Source organism: Ambystoma mexicanum, chromosome 4q (genome assembly GCF_040938575.1).
Source record: "Ambystoma mexicanum isolate Mex_15411 chromosome 4q, UKY_AmexF1_1, whole genome shotgun sequence".
NCBI classification, from domain to species: Eukaryota; Metazoa; Chordata; class Amphibia; order Caudata; family Ambystomatidae; genus Ambystoma; species Ambystoma mexicanum.
In genome coordinates this window covers 1,297,470,498-1,297,487,424 of record NC_090928.1, presented here as the reverse complement: position 1 = coordinate 1,297,487,424, position 16,927 = coordinate 1,297,470,498, and the positions used below count along the sequence as shown (strand labels likewise).

The window sequence follows — 16,927 nt, the reverse complement described above, 5'->3', positions numbered from 1 at the left end:
AGAGAAACCCCCCGCGCACCCATTTGCCAAATTCTTAAGCCGGATGGCACCACGGCACATACCCAAAAAGAAATCAACTCAGTCTTTTCAGATTTCTATCACAACCTGTACTCCGAGACCCCGCCTGTAGTTGACGCCAGTATTGAGGATGTCTTGGACATCATCGAGATGCCTAAATTGGACTCACAGATGGCTGAAACACTAGACGAGCCCATCACTCCCGACGAAGTAAAGGTAATCATTAGATCCCTTCCATCTGGAAAAGCCCCAGGTACCGATGGCCTCCCTGGAGAGTTTTACAAGACTTATGAGGAGACTCTAGCCCCTCTGCTGGCCCAGGTGTTTGATGAAGCTTATGAGCGCGGCACCCTCCCTGACACCATGAGGGAAGCCGTTATCATCCCCCTCCTCAAGCCTGGCAAGGATGGTACGGACTGCGGCTCCTACAGGCCCCTTTCCATGTTAAACGTTGACAGCAAGATCCTAACCTCCCTCCTAGCGAACAGATTGCGTAGGGTAATACCACACTTAATTCATCAAGATCAAACGGGTTATGTGCCCGGGCGCTCCATAACTGAGAACTTGCGGAGGTTGCACCACGTTATATACAGTACGGAACTGAGGCCCCAGAAATACGCGGTTGCGTCATTAGACGCCACCAAAGCCTTGGATTCAGTGCGATGGAAGTGGCTATATGCCACCATGGTAAAAATGGGAATTGGACCAGTTGTCTTGAAATGGACCAAATTGGTTTACACCAATCCATCTGCCAGGGTGCGGACCAACAAGACATACTCTGACTCGTGTTCCCTCCACAGGGGCACCCGCCAGGGATGCCCACTATCCCCGATGCTATATATCATCGCCAACGAACCTGTGGCCGCATACCTTAGACAGGAATACGGAGATGGGGGCATTGAGATTGACGGGATAACCCACCTTGTCTCCATGTACGCTGACGATACCTTGTTATACTTACACAATCCCGAACACCTCTTGCCCTACATTCTCGAAACCCTAGAATGCTTCCACAATCACACGGGAATCCGGATTAACAAAGACAAGTCCTGCCTCTACCCGCTAGTTGCACTATACAGGGAAGACTTCAGATCCCTGCCCCCCTTAGATCTTCAATGGCAGGTGACCTCCTTTAGATACCTGGGAATCACTATACACCGTAACCCTCACACGGAACACATCCTCAACACGATTAGAGCTAAAGATACCATAGCAAAATCCATGGACTTCTGGGGGAAGCTTCCGCTTTCTATGGCCGGGAGAGCGGGTCTCCTCAAGATGGTAGCACTTCCCCGCCTATTACACAATTTCACCAACGTTCCCTTCAACATCCCCCCCTCCTTCTTTAGAGACATTAATAAGTTATGCAGGCAGTTCCTCTGGCAGGGAGGCAGGCACAGGGTAGCGCTGGAGACACTTCAAAGACCCTACAAAAGGGGGGGATTGAAAGTCCCCAACTTCGAACTGTACTACCTTGCAAGCCAGCTAAGACACGTGATGCGATGGATGGCCGATGAGATCACTACAGATACCAGACTTCTCCAGCCAGCTCTGACCGGCCTCTTACTCAGAGACCTACTCTGGGTCAAGGAGGGAACCCTAAGGCAGTACCCATACCTAGCGAAGCTTGGAACCCGGCTCTGGAGAAGGGCTTGCCGAACAGTGGGGTCCCCAGATCCATATTCCCCACAGATCCCCATAGCAGCACTCATGGCCCATCGTCCATGGGGCCAACTGGAAACGCGTGCACAATGGGAACCCTGCGGGGTGGCCACCCTTGGAGACCTGGTTCAGGACCAAGAAATCCTAACATTCTCCGACCTCAGCGAGACCACAGAGCTACCAGCAGGACAATTCCTGCTCCACAGAGCAGTGATCCAGTCTATGAAGGACAGATGGCCTGTGGCGGCCATCCTTGCAACGGACAACGAGATTATAGAAACAATGTTAAACACTACCGAGGGTGGCCACGAAACCTCGCGGCTCTATGAAGCCTTAATGTTAGGCACGACCAGGAACGAGCTCAGAAGCAGAGGAAAGTGGGAATACGAACTAGGCCTGGAATTCGACGACAATGAATGGGAAAGAGTAACCCTCTACCACAAGAAAATCTCCAAAAACGCCCGCTTACAACTTATCCAACTATACATCACCAACAGGGCTTACCTAACTCCGGAAACTATATCGAGTTTCAAGGGCGCCGCAATCCAGCTATGCCCTAAATGCAATGAGCCGAGGGCGGGAATGACTCACATGTTCTGGGGTTGCCCAGTGATACGCACCTTTTGGACACAGGTACGGGAAAGGGTGGCAAAAGCAGATATTGAACTAGAGGTGCACGACTCTGCGGCCTGCATCTTGGGCCGATACAGCCGGGACTACAAAAACAAGCCCCTAAACAGACTCAGAGACTTAATTTATATCACGGCGAAAAGACGCATAGCCATGGGTTGGAAGAGCCCCAGAGGCCCGATCGAAGCGCAATGGTGGGACGACCTCACAAAGTGGATAGCTGCCGAGACCGGAGCATGGGAAACCGCAATCCACGAACAGAGACTAGACTCCAGTGAGGAATTACACCGCTGGGTGTCGCTGACCGTGCCATTACTCCACCCCAAAGCGGTGGACGACCCCTCAGAAGGATCGGCCAGCCCTGGCCTCTAAACTGGCTTGATATTGGACGGTGGAGTTGACCGGGGTCTTGAGAGTGGGGGGAGGTGGAGGGTGGTATTGGGGAAGTTGTGGACGTGTAGTACATATGCAGTACATGATAAAGTTTGTGGTCTGTTAATCTGTTGAAAATCAATAAAGAAAGTTTAAAAAAAAAAAAAAAATATTCACTGGTTGGGATTTTTTGCCAAAACTCGGTGCCAAAATGGCGTCCGTGTTCACTTTTGTAACTCCAACCCAAGTTGAGCCCTTTGTTCCACTTTTTGGCAGGCTTCTCCACAGAAGCCCTCCAAAGTGGTGCCACTCTGTCTGGGTCTACAGGATGTGTGGGAGGGGGGTTTAGGCACCCTGGACTGAGTTGCCTGGGCAACTCAAGTCGCACTCCTGTGTGATTGGCCCAGTGGTGAGCCGCTTAGCATGTTTGATTGACAGCTAGGCTGAATGAATGGGGGTTTTCTGCATAAAAGCAGGGCTTTGGGGACTGGAACTTCAGAAGTCGCCACAGGGCCTAAAGAATCCGAAGAGGGAGAAGCTGAGCTGACCTGTAACGCCGAAACCACCGGTGGAGCCCTGCTGAACCATCTCACAACATTTCCCGACGACAGAGAAGATCTTCATCCCAGAGAGTCTTCTTCCTCTGAGCTGGTGGGGATAACCAGTTTGCCCTCTTTTTCACCTTCCCGGATCATCTCGTGGTCGACTCGCCTGTGCCAAGCACCCCGGCGCCGGGATAACCACGTTTTACCACTACCGCAAATAAAAGGGTAGTACCTTTTAAACCGAAACTCCGCGGCTGGTTTCTTCCCTGGCAGTGCAACGACCTCCAGCTTTCCTCTACGACGAGACATCCTCTTCCTCTGGACGAAGCACCAACTTGCACCCGCTGCCAGGAACAACTGCCCCCGCTGGAGCGTTCTCACCATTTCAGGTACTGTGCCCTGCCTGGCCTCCCTTGCAACAGACAGTTCGAGGTGACCGGTAAATCCTTGACTCTCTATCCTGGGGTGGCCTGGGGCCTGTTAACTAACTTTTTCTGAACTGATCCAACCCTTTCTGAACTATCTGCAAAGACTTTTTAAGTGCATTCAACTGTGTGATCTTGGGCACATTCCGCCTTGCTCTCTCCAAGAGTGGGCCTGGCCTTGAACTTTCTTGCTCAACAGTAGACTCTGCCTTTTCTGACTTGTTGTGGTCTTCTTCAATACGCTTTCCTTGGTCGCGGAATCCCGAGACAAGACCAATTGTTTCAACGTGGCATTCTCAGCCTTATGATTCTGTACTTTCGTTGTTAGCTCCTGCATGCTCCTGCATGCCGCGCATAAGATCTTGGAGGCCCGCCTCCATGTCTGTATCTATGTCGGTTCGTTGACGTCTCAATCTGTCACAGGTTTCCCCACTTCTCACCTGTTGCTGTTGTTTGCTGGAGCTTCTTGGAGGAGTTTTCTTGTGCACGGTCCGGGCCTTGTATATTCCGGTGTGGACGTCTTTGGTTTCCAGCGTGCGGTCAGCGCTGTGAGTCCGGGAACGTTCAGTATATCCGGGAAATCCAGGAAGAGATGCAGTGTACTCGGGGATGGGTACACGGGTGTCCAGGAATAGGAGGTATGAAAGAAAGGAAGGAACAAAGGGGGCCAGGAATCGAGGAAAGGCAAGTAGTCAGCGAGAGCGATCTACGGCAACGCACGTCTAGCCACTGTAGCGGTAGCATTGAGAAGCGGGCCCGCGGGGTGTGGCTTCTTTATAGAGTGTGCTACGTCCGACGCGGAAGCTGGTAAGCAGTGTTTTGTGCTTGACGGCCATGTTGGTAGTACTGCAGAGTGTAAGCCACGATGTGTCAGGGACCAGGAGGTCCAAAAGGGACGTGTTCGACCGTTCATGACAGTCTCTAGCTCGTTCAGCTCTCGCAAGGGACAATGATGTAGTGTAACTCCTAATCCAAATCGTAAACGAGTACAGGAAGACACAAGCAGTCTATGTAAACAATTACCCGGACATGGGCCCACTGGCACTTCTGCTCTAGCATTTGATATGGAGTGGCTTTGTTTCACAGTCAAGGTACTCGGCTCTTAAATCATGTGAGGAATATGGCAAGACAAATTCCTGCAAGTGATAACGGTGTGCTGCCGCCTGTATCAATACTCAAACCTTACACTAGACCTGGAACACTCGAACTCCCACCGCACATAGTAAGGTTAGACAGACACAGCACTATCAACATGGCCTGGTCATGCTGGACTTTCAGGTTTCACTGAGTACCAGTTCTCTTACATAGGATGTACTCTTAGTACTCTTAGCCGGTCAAGTGGCACAGCGAGTAGAGCGCTCGCTTTGACATCGTGCAGAGCCTGCTAACGCAGGTTAGAATCCCGGCGGGGCCAAACTCAGCCTTTCATCCTTCCGAGGTCGATAAATGAGCACCACACACCATGGGTAATAATAAGCACCGCTCAGATACCTGAGGGTTTGTAGCGCTATATAAGTGCCAAATTATTATTATTATTAATTGCAATAGAACTTAACTGGAGAATAAAAGATACAGCCAAGCTTGGTAAACAGAACGAACCTCACACTAGACCGATAAAGTCCCTGGATAACTAAAGCAACAATCCTCTAAAATAGGGAAAAATAGTCGGCAGGCTACTTATTACCCTACTCTCTACAATGACCTGGACTATGGTCCCAAAAGGCGTTCAACCCACAGCGCTTTGAGATCATACCATTTCAGACTTAACTACATTAACTGGCTTAAGTCTACAGATCAGTAAGACTTACACATGTATACTTACCTTCCCGCTACACCTGCACACTTACCTTCCCGCGTCCTATCTACTTGAACTAGATTTTGTATATAGAATGCATATAATACCCCTGTCATATGTTACTGTATGATTTTGATGAACCCATGCTTGTTATCTGTATCACCCTGTAACTTCTGTACTTAAGCTTCGCAGATCCTGATACCCTTGGGTCTGGAGCGCGTTATAAATGATTAAACAAACAAACACACCAATGGTAACAAAAGGCGCTATACAAATGCCCAATAACATAACATAACATTAATGCAAATTCTTAGGCTGACTTCAGGAGTACCACTTGCATTGAGCCCCTTTCCTCTCTATGGCAGAACTGGAAGTACTATCACAAAGTATCTTTCAAGCATCCAAGAACTGGCTTCCTACTTGAACTCTCAAGACTTCGACTGTAGAATAAGAATTGGGACTGATGAAGTTGAGGTTGTATGTGTTGGTTTGACTTATAGAACACATGCGCTCTATGTAAGATTTCTAAAATATTTCCCTCCACCCAAGGCTACTGTTACAGTGTATTGTAGTGTGTGGTACCATTGGGACAGCAAAGTGTGTTTTGTATGTGTCAATATTGCTTCAACTATGCTATAGTACCTTTTGACTAATGAATATGTCTTGCTAAATAATTGGTTATCTTTTAATACTTACCTGTGTGAACATTATAATGCTTGTTAAACTATTGTGTTTGTTAATTGAGTTTTGCGCCAAACACCTAATGTCCTAAATCGTAGCCTAACTGCTTGCAGGCTTTACCAAGAGAGAGTTTTTAGGCGATCCTTTGCAGAGCCACCAAGGTTGGCTTGCCAGAACCAGACACGTGGAGTGGTTCTGAAAACCTCCATAACAGAGGGGATATAGGTATTGGAATCAGCCCTTTCAGGGCTGGCATTCCTGGACGTGAACTACAGACAGTTGCTGAGGAGTATTGTCTGTAAAGGCCAACATGAAAGGTGCAAAACTCGACGCGAATGAGAACGATGCGCAGTATCTTCGCATCAAACCACCAGTGAAGAACGTCCAAATGTTTAGGGGCTCACAGTCCTCAATATGCAAGTGCATAACCGTGGATCATATCACTGGGGAGCTTGCTGACCATTAGCAGTGATGCAAGGAGTGCCACCAATGGCCTACGTGACCTCCTGGGGCGTCAGAATGGGTCAGGTAAGGGTGCAAGGTATGAATATCATCCATCATGGCCGTTTAAGGGGTTATGGGTCTTGCGGTATCCTAAAAAAAATAAAAAATCCTCTAACCTTAGCCCCGAGGCGGATACACTCCTTTTTCCCTGTGCATCCTATAAAGCATTGTTTGGGAAAACATAGCGTTCCTTAATGGTAAAGGAATCAGTAATTGTAACAATGCAGGCAGACCTTATGGACCATGTGACCTTATAGACCATATGGAGACCTTATGGATTTATAATAATCACATGCATTGCTGGGAGGTTTGTACCTTATGGATTTATAATAATCACAGGCATTGCTGGGAGGTTTGCACCTTATGGATGTATAATAATCACAGGCATTGCTGGGAGGAATCAGTAATTGTAACAATGCAGGCAGACCTTATGGACCATGTAACCTTATATACCATGTGGACCATGTGGCAGACCTTATGGATTAATAATAATCACAGGCATTGCTGGGAGATGTGCACCTTATGGGTTTATTTATTTATTTTTTTTAAATTCGATTTTATTTGATTTTCAAAGTTAACATTTGTCATCAAGGCAAAACGAAGAAACATTTACATACAAGAATAAAGGAAAAAAGAATAAAAAAATATCACCATCGTTTGTTTCACGCAGTGCGATATGATTAGTTTACAATATGTAGAACTAGGAATGTAGAAACAGGGCAAGCAAACAATAGAGCAAAAATAAGGGCAAAACCCTAGTCATTCCTTACTAATGTTAACAATTCTTCCCATCCCCCTCCCCTGCCCCGGGAAAGAGAGACGTGTCGTGTTAGGAGTGAGGTGTTATGGTTGACAGCAAGGGTTTGGTCTTTGTCAGGCGCTTTTGCATACAAGGGTTCCACATGTGGGGGAATCGCTCCAGGTTTTTGGGTGGTGTTTATGTGGTGATAGTGAGAGGGGGGCAAGTGCGTGTCAGGGAAGTGGAGAACAGCACATTCCGATCAAGAAACAAGATTCGTAACATTCATGATGGGGGGTCGTCAGTGTCTGATGTTGAGTGTTCAGTAGATGTATAAGCTCCTAAAAATTCTGACCATAGTAGTTCAGATTGTGTCGCTCTACCATGGAGGGAAGCAGTGATTTTCTCCATGGTACAAATGTTCAACACCACATTGATCCACTCTTGTTTGGACGGGGTCGTGGGCGATTTCCATTTTGCAGCAAGTAAGGCTCGCGCCGCGAGTGACAGGTGGGGGGCTAGGCCACGCACCTTTAACCACTAGGTATGGGTCAGCCGTTCTATGGATACCGTCAGTGTGTTTAATCCATCCCAGGACCTCATCCCAAAAAATCTTTATCTTCGGACACCCCCACCACATATGCCAATAGTCTGCAACTTGTCCACACTCACGCCAGCAGGAGGGGGAGGAGGATTGGTACATCTTGGATAGTCTATACGGGTCGTATTGCCAGCGATGTAGAAGTTTAATGGAGTGGAGCTTATATTGGCATGATATTGAGGTACGTGAGGCCATGATACACATTTTGTCCCACACATCATCATCTATTTCTGTTTCCATATCAGTTTCCCACCGTCGTCTGAGTTTAAGTATGGGTCCACTAGTCCCTTCCAGAAGTAGTTTGTATATAAGGGAGATCAATCCCTTCCTATCAGTCTTGGAGTCGAGCATTTTTTCGAAGGGGGTGAGATCTCTAGCTAGTTTTTCTTTCCACTCAGGTTTAGTCAGGACTCCTTTGATTTGCAAAAAATGGAAGGTGGAGAGGACTCCAATATTTAGGGCCTCTGTTAGCTCTGGGAGAGTAATGAATGAATCACTTCGGAGGAGTTGGCCTACCCTTTCTAAACCTGCGTCATACCACGCTTGGAACCTTTCGACATTGGGGATATGGTTGTTGATGCCCGGGGACCATAGGTGACTCAATGGGGATGGCCACGTCGTGATTCCCATCATTGCCGGGCCTTCTCGCCATATATCCCATATGGCGGCAAAGAGCGGATGATCTCTTGTCCTTCTCAATACCCGGTTTCGTGGAGCCCATAACCATTCCCCGAGTGTTGCCGGGGCCAGATAATGATTATCCATCTCTATCCACTGCGGCTCTTTATGGTTGCGCAGATGGGGGACGAACACACGTAATTGAGCAGCGGTATAATACTTCCGGAGATCGGGAAGGCCTACCCCGCCTTTATCCTTGGGGAGTGTCAATAAAGAGTAGGCTATCCTGGGCCTTTTCCCCTTCCACAGGAATTTCAGGATTTCTCTCTTGATTTCTGTAAAGTATTGGTCCGGTATTTTAATTGGGAGCATCTGAAAGGGGTAGAGAAACCTTGGAAGAGTGGTCATTTTGACGGCATTAACCCGGCCACGCCACGAAATCGTCAATTTGTCCCACCTGGTCAAGTCCATACGGAGCTTGGCAAAAAGCTGTGGGAAATTTGCGTCAAATAGGGAACCCAATTGTTTAGTTATCTGGACCCCTAAGTATTGCATCTTATCGTGTTCGATCGACAGTCCCAGGGAGGAGTATTTCGCTGCGTTTGCGTCAGCATCTCCTTGAAGGGGAAAAAGCGTAGATTTAGCACGATTAATCTTGAAGCCTGAAAGGCGACCATATTCCTCCAGGAGTAAAATGGCTCGGGGGACGGACCTCTCAGGGTTTACTACATGTAAGAGGATGTCGTCGGCATACAGGGCCAACTTGTATTCCGTTTGTCCCAGATGGATCCCCTCTATAGCATCGTCCACCCTAATCTTGTGTGCGAGCGGTTCGAGGGACAGGGCGAACAAAATGGCAGAAAGGGGACACCCCTGTCTAGTGCCCCGCTTCAGTTAAAACCACCTGGAATACTCTCCATTGACAAATACCGAAGCAGTGGGTGATGAGTATATTGCTCGAATTCCCCTTATAAGATTTGGGCCTAGTCCAAATTTCTTAAGGACCTCCATTAAGAAATCCCAGTCTACCCTGTCAAACGCTTTTTCCGCGTCGATGGAAAGCAGTGCAGGATCGGTGTTTAGGTTGTGGGAAGCGTGCACCAAGTGGAGTGTCTTGCGCATGGTGTCCGCCCCCTGACGTCCAAGTATGAAACCCACCTGGTCGGGGTGGATGAGGCGGGGCATGAAGGATTCAATCCTAGCCGCCAGAACCCTGGAGTATATTTTGGCGTCTATGTTGAGTAGGGAGATGGGACGGTACGACCCGCACTTTTTGGGATCCCTCCCCTCCTTTGGAATAACCGCTATGAGTGCCTTGACGAATGAGTCTGGGGGATTCCCTGTTTCTAGAATTCGGTTGAACAAACCAACAAGGAAAGGTGTGAGTTGCGGGGCGAACGTTTTGTAAAAACCGGCTGTGTACCCATCCTCTCCCGGGGATTTGCCCAACGTTAGTCTCTTAATGGCCTCTTGAATCTCTTCTCCTGTAATAGGGGTATCAAGCGTTTCTGATTCAGCTCGTGTCAATTTGGGGATAGTGATGTCTTCTGAATAGGATCTAATGATAGGGGTGTCTGGGTCTTGCTCCGGAGAGTAGAAATAGAAATAGAAATCTGCAAAGGATTCTGAGATATCAGGGGAGGGCGTGCCCGGGTCAGGTCCCTCATTCAATATCTCCTGAACCCTGCGTTCTGCCTGTTGGGCACGGAGTCTGGCCGCCAATAACGCGTCGGCCTTATCCCCTTTCTCATAAAATTTCTGTTTCAAGAGGAGGAGCATGCGGGTTATTTGCTCGTGTTCTAAGAGGCGTAACTCTTCCCGTTTTTTCCTGGCTTCTAAGACTGTGACGGAGTCAGTAGTGTCTCCTTTATTCGCATTTCTCTCTAATTGGGTGATTTCCTTGCGGATTCGATTTTCAATCAGGGCCCTCTCTCTTTTCTTCTTGGCTCCCTCCCGTATGAGGATACCCCTCCATGTTGCCTTACCAGCCTCCCAGACCCCCTGTTTGGAGACCTCCCCATTATCGTTTAATTGAAAATATTCTTTAATCTCGGTTTCCATTTCTAGCTTGAAAACGGGATCTTTCCATAGTGTCTCATTACACCTCCACCGTCCACCTCTGACGGGTAAAGAATCCCAGACTAAATCTGCAGACACCATGTCGTGATCGGACCATGAGATGGTCGTGATTTGGGAGTGTGTGGCTGTGTGAAATAGATCGGTTGAGGAGTAAAGGTAATCAATACGGGTGAGTGTATTGTGTGGGGCCGAAAAAAAGGTGTACTCTCTCTCCATGGGGTGCATGCGACGCCATACATCAATTAAACCATATAAATCCATCATTGTTTTGAATCGGGTGGGATCCCCACCGAGTGTGTCCCGTGTGTCTGGGTTACCGGGGTGCCAGTCCAGGTCGGGGTCTGCCCAGGTGTTAAAGTCACCGCCAAGGATGACGTGCCCTGTCGCCTCAAGCATTATTTTGGGAATTGTCTTGGAGAGAAATCGGAGCTGGCCCACATTGGGGGAGTAAATCGTGGCGATTGTGATGGACAACTTTCCAATGGTCCCGACCACAAGGAGGGCCCGACCCTCTGCATCGGACCAAACTTTCGTGAGTCTAAAGTCTAGCCCCTTTCTGATGAGTATTCCCACTCCCCCTTTTTTCAATGGTCCAGAGCCCCAGAATTCTAGTCTAGTTTTCTTACCCAAGATTGATCTTTCCTCTCCTTTCATATACTTGGTTTCTTGTAAAAAAAGTATATCCATTTTTGACCTTCGGAATTCCCTAAAGACAAGCGATCTCTTCGTAGGTGAATTGAGACCCTTAACATTGAGCGTTCCCACCCTCATGACGCCCTTAGTGCATGATTCAGCGGTCAGTATAGCAATGTTTTGGATGCTCGTGTAAGCTATATGACCATTTCAACTTTCCCCCTTGATATCTTGACAACCTCATGGACACCTTGGTTACTAAGACTCTGAGTTGCCCCTTAAACTTGACACTTATTCTCTTCCCCGTACCCCACCCGCCTCCCCCCTTCCCTCCCTGAGATCGGTGGCGTCCGATTGAGCCCAGTTTGAGAACACTGGTCCAAAATCGAACCACCAGAGGAGACCGTTACCTCACGGTCCCCATACATAGTAAACATCAAAAAATGTCCAATGAGCCCCCTACATGCCTCCCCCGAGGATAATCAGATAAGCAACATATAGACGGTACTTTCAAAAACATTCTTGCAACGTGTAACCTTGACTTCTCCCTGTGAAATGCCAATTCGACTTAAGTGTACCATACTCGTCCGCTATCAATTGGCTCCCTCTGGGGAGCCGTTCCCTCTGCGATACTTCCTTGAGCCTTTCACTTTCCTCCTCTTCGGGCCCTGCACATGCCATTCCCCCTGGCTCCTGGATGGTTGGTCGTGAGGTCAGTCTTGCTCCTGTGGGCCCAGTAGGTCAGAAATGCATGCTTTAATGTCTTGCTCAGAGTTTAGTCTGACTCGCGTGCCCTCATGTTCAAAGGAGAGAGAGAAGGGGTATCCCCACCTATAGCGTGTGTCACGACCTTTAAGCCAGGTAGTAAGTGGTCTGCACATTTTCCGCAGGGATAAGGTCAGGGACGAAAGATCTTGAAAAATAGTTATTTGCGCTCCGCAAAGGGTGATAGTACCCCCACTCCTCGCCCTTTCCAGCACTCTCATCCTATCTTGGTAGCGATGGAATCTTGCGAGAACCGATCGTGGGCCTCCCGGTGGGCCCCCAGCTCTGTGAATGCGATCTGTTTTGGGTTCGTCGATGTTATCATCTGCGACGAGAAGCTTAATGATATCGTGGAGAGTCGATTTTAAGTCTTCTTCCGTTTCGCCTTCTTTCTCTGGAATCCCGAAGAAGCGCAGGTTGTTTCTCCTTTCGCGGTTTTCCAAGTCATCCATCTTAAGTTTAAATTCCTGTTCCCTTCGCTCCAGTTCAGTTATTCTGTGGTCTAATTGTGTTTCGAGGACGTCAATGGAGGCCTGGTTACTCTCGACCCCTTCGACCCTGTCCTCTATGCTGTCAAGGCGCTGTGTGAGTTTGTCGATCTTCCCTCCAATATTGGCCCCCATGCTCCTTATTTCGGCTAATAAGTCCGCAATATCCCCTTTTGTGGCAGCAGTTTCTTTGTCCATGGTTGATGGTGTGGTCATCTCGAGTCCGGCGCCAGATCGAGGTAACGATTTATATGCGTAGGCGGCAAGCTTCTGTCGGGCGTTCATGCGTTCACGTTCATTCGGTTTCGGGAATGCTCGGTATCACAGGGGAGGCACCCAAGCCTATCCTCCTTGCCCTCTTCCTCTACGTCTCGTCCAGGGTAGAGTATGTGGGGGAGCCCTTCCCTCTGTGGTGCCAGTGATTCCGTGTTTTTGATCCGGTCAGGATTCCTTTCCAGTGGGTGTGGTAAACACAGGGTAGCTAATTGACTTCCAATAGGTTTCAATTTTTCCCCCCCGTGGTATTATGCGGGGCCGATACGTCCGGTACCTTCGTGGTCTTGTCCTCCAGGTGTCCAAGAAGGTCGCGGCTGCGTATGATGGTTTGGGTGGGGCGAAGTTTTGTGCCCTGGACTTGATGGGAGTCAGTGGGCAATACCTCTGATGCTCCAGGGGTCCAGAATGCTGTGGTGGGAGGAGGCACACGCCCTGGGGTCAGGGGCCCTACCCTCCATTTTCGGCTGTACAGTCTCCCGGGCCGTGTGGTTCAGTAATGCCTGGATGCGGAGCAAGGGTGCCCAATATGGAGGGGTGCCGAGGTGTGCCGTGTTATGAGTCACTTGGTGCGAGGGTGATTCTTTGGGCCGCAGGGCCGCGATTGCACGGTGGACCACGGGGGCCTTCAGGGCAAGAGAGGAGGTCTGCGGTCCGTCGGCAAGATCCGGGTGAAGCGAGTGGAAGGCAGGGCTAGGCCGCCAGCGTTCTTCAGTTCAGCAGGGCGGGGGAACAGGGTCCCGAGGCGCAGTGCTCGTGATCAAGCGGCGGGCCGTAGCGTACCCGCAGGGGTGCGCGGCGAGGACCGTGGGGAGGTCCTGCGTATTTCTAGGAGGCAGCACTCACCCGTGTCGTTCTTTGCCCTGGATCGAGCCGCGTTCGGGAGACCAGCTCCGCTTCAACTTGGGCGGCGGGGGCGCCTGTCGCCTGCCCCGGGCTCTCCAAGTCCCACTCCCACTCCACGGGGCCAGCAGGTGAAGCGCTGGGGGAGGGAGCCTGGACGCGAAACCGCCGCACATTCCAGGGATGTCGGATGTCTCCGGCGGTTGTGGGCTTCTGGGAAGGCGCTGCATAGTAGGTCTCGCGGGAGAATCCGGGCCGCAGGACTTTTCGTCGGGCAGACCTCTCCGTTTTTCCTCGGAATTGCGCACACTGGGTGGGGGCCGAAGTCATGGAGGTCCACCGTAGTTGTCGCCAGGGTGGGGGGGGCAAAAGTGGGGGCTCAAGGCACTTTTGTGGGACCGCGAGACGGAGCTCACACGGAGGGAGTCTGCATCCGTGCGCCCCCTGGTGGCCAACCACCTTATGGGTTTATAATAATCACAGGCATTGCTGGGAGGTTTGCACCTTATGGATTTATAATAATCACAGGCATTGCTGGGAGATGTGTACCTTATCGATTTATAATAATCACAGGCATTGCTGGGAGGTTTGCACCTTATGGATTTATAATAATCACAGGCATTGCTGGGAGGTTTGCACCTTATGGATTTATAATAATCACAGGCATTGCTGGGAGATGTGTACCTTATCGATTTATAATAATCACAGGCATTGCTGGGAGGTTTGCACCTTATGGATTTATAATAATCACTGGCGTTGCTGGGAGGTTTGTACCTTATGAATTTATAATAATCACAGGCATTGCTGGGAGGAATCAGTAATTGTAACAATGCAGGCAGACATTATGGACCATGTGACCTTATAGACCATATGGAGACCTTATGCATTAATAATAATCACAGGCATTGCTGGGAGGTTTGTACCTTATGGATTTATAATAATCACAGGCATTGCTGGGAGGTTTGCACCTTATGGATGTATAATAATCACATGCATTGCTGGGAGGTTTGCATTTTATGGATTTATAATAATCACAGGCATTGGTGGGAGGTTTGCACCTTATGGATTTATAATAATCACAGGCATTGCTGGGAGGTCTGTACTTTATGGATTATTAATAATCACTGGCATTGCTGGGAGGTTTGCATTTTATGGATTTATAATAATCACAGGCATTGGTGGGAGGTTTGCACCTTATGGATTTATAATAATCACAGGCATTGCTGGGAGGTCTGTACTTTATGGATTATTAATAATCACTGGCATTGCTGGGAGGTTTGCACCTTATGGATTTATAATATTCGCAGGCATTGCTGGGAGGTCTGTACCTTTTGGATTAATAATAATCACAGGCATTGCTGGGAGGTCTGTACCTTATGGATTAATAATAATCACAGGCATTGCTGGGAGGTCTACACCTTATGGATGTATAATAATCACAGGCATTGCTGGGAGGTCTGTACCTTATGGATTATTAATAATCACAGGCATTGCTGGGAGGTTTGTACCTTATGGGTTTATAATAATCACTGGCATTGCTGGGAAGTTTGTACCTTACGGATTAATAATAATCGCAGGCATTGCTGGGAGGTCTGTACCTTACGGATTAATAATAATCACAGACAGTGCTGGGAGGTCTGCATCTTTTGACAGGAAATATAGCCCTCATCTGTATCTTTTATTTTAAAAGCATTTTGATAGTTTGGACAAAGTGGGCAAATAAATACACCATAAAAATAAAAGCAAACCTGAAAGTGCAGCAAAAACAGCGCCTCGCTCCTGTGATGGAAATCGCCACCTCTGGGCGCTTTATTCCACCTGCAGAGGATTTGAAGCTAAAGCTTCAGAAAGAAGGAAAGGTCTCCAGAAAACAGCGTCGAGAAGGTCTGCAGCAGCGCTCTAATCTGGTAGCCCCCGCCGTCCCCGGGGGCAGGACTGGGGGGGTGCTGGGTCCACCTCGCTGGGCGCTGAAGGGCCCCCCTTTTACCGAGCTGCTGGTGGGGGAGGGATTCGGGGTGCACACCTCTGTCCCCTTTGCAGGGTTATTGTGTTTCATCCATTTCCGGCGGCTCTCCAGCCAGTTGGGCTAGAAGCGGACACACGCGTGTAGCCCAATCGGACTGGAAAACCGCCCAAATCTAGCCCAAGGGGGCTCTGCACGAGGGCCGCCCAGGACAGCAAAGAAGTGCTCTCACAGCGCCTTGTGTTCCGCTTCCAGGCACTTCAAGCACATTGGCAGAGACAAGTATTGGCTTTTTTTTATATAGTCACTAGTATATTAGCATTTGTCAGGCATTAGCATCATTCCAGCTCATTTACCAAACTTACGTTTACAAGCCCAAGAAAAAGCATCTGATTAATATCGACACACACTAATAACCTTCAGAACAAACACTAGGAGAGGTGGTTAGAGCGAAATGGAATTATAATAAAGACACCGCGGATAGGGTTTTGGGGGTGCTACTGAAGTGCAGCTCAAATTCTTCAAGGGTCAAATAAAGCAGACTTTCTGCTAGCCAAGTATCTAACTTGATCTGCAAGGATAACAATATTGTTAAAGAGTTTGCAAAATTGTATGAATCCCTCTACTCCCCCAAATCTAACCCATCGGATGCTTTGATAGACGAATACCTGGATGCTAGTCCTCATCCATGCCGGGCTCATATCACTCAGGAAGAATTTGGGTTGTTGGAACAAGAGATTTCCCTAGCTGAAATAACGGAGTCTTTAGCGCAGAGATTACAAAAGGTATTTGTGCATTACATGGCGGGGAAGGTTACTAGGTGTACGTTTTATGAGGCCATGATGTAATTCCCAAGACCAGGAAAAATAACAGGGACGTCAAGAATTACCGACCCATCTCACTAATTAATGTTGAGGCAACAATGTAGCCAGATCCTTACTTTCAGGTTGGACCAAATACTTCCCAGGCTAGTACACATGGACCAAACTGGGTCTGTTAACGGAAGCCTCTCCTCTGATGATACACACCTTTTCTGTGATATTTTTAGAGCTGGGGAAGAAAGCAGGCAAACCTTGGGATGCAATCACCCTAGACGCAAAGATAGGAGGAGCTGGAAGTTTCTTGAAAGTTCTTTACGATGGCCATGGACCTATAATGTTACCCATGATTATGATGCTATATATGATATGATATGATATGATATGGCATTTGTAACGCGCCTATACACAAGTGCTTCAAGGCGCGGCGAGGCACGGGGGGAATCAGAGGGAAGACAGGCAGCGATCCTACTAG

At 48.7% G+C, this 16,927-nt stretch overlaps 1 protein-coding gene across 2 annotated transcripts in view; it reads right to left on the bottom strand.

The window, feature by feature from the left end:
• LOC138468394 (zinc finger protein 432-like) overlaps window positions 1-15,733 on the bottom strand; it is a 139,055-nt gene extending 123,322 nt beyond the window's left edge. For both annotated transcript variants that reach the window (XM_069608938.1, XM_069608937.1), the window contains exon 1: window positions 15,420-15,733. The gene's annotated coding sequence lies outside the window, so the exon portion shown is untranslated. The remainder of the gene's footprint in view (window positions 1-15,419) is intronic.
• Between the last annotated feature and the right edge of the window lie 1,194 nt (window positions 15,734-16,927).